Here is a 521-nt window from a genome sequence, read left to right as displayed (position 1 = left end):
ATATTTATAGCTTTTCCTGCTGCTAGTTTCAACGCCTGAGTGAGGGCTATTAACTCGGCTTTTTGTGCGGAGCTTCCTTCAGATAAGCTGTCGGATTAAATAACTTTCTTCCCGTCTTCTACTGCCGCCCCAGTGACCCGCTTACCATTCTTTATGAAGCTGCTGCCGTCAGTGAACCATGTTGGGCACCCAGGCCAAGGCTGATTTCTTAGGTCCTTCCGGGTGCTGGTTTCTTCTGCTAGAATTTCATGGCAGCGATGGCATGGTTCTGGGTCACCCTCCGCAGGCAGCAGGGTCACCGGTTTTAGGATGACTGGAGCTCCAAAGGTCACCCTGTCCATGAGGAGTAGGCTCCGATAGTGGGTCAGGCGGGCATTAGTCATCTATTGGTCAGGTGGTTGTCGAATTATGCTCTCTAATGCATGAGGGGCTATGACAGTGACATGCTGCCCCATGGTTAATTTGTCTGCATCTTTTATTAGGACCGCGGCAGCTGCAATGGCCTTCAGGCAGACTGGCCA

Source organism: Elephantulus edwardii, unplaced genomic scaffold (assembly GCF_000299155.1).
Source record: "Elephantulus edwardii isolate Elephantulus edwardi_28Jun2011 unplaced genomic scaffold, EleEdw1.0 scaffold00301, whole genome shotgun sequence".
NCBI lineage: Eukaryota > Metazoa > Chordata > Mammalia > Macroscelidea > Macroscelididae > Elephantulus > Elephantulus edwardii.
Note: the sequence above shows the minus strand (reverse complement) of the source record.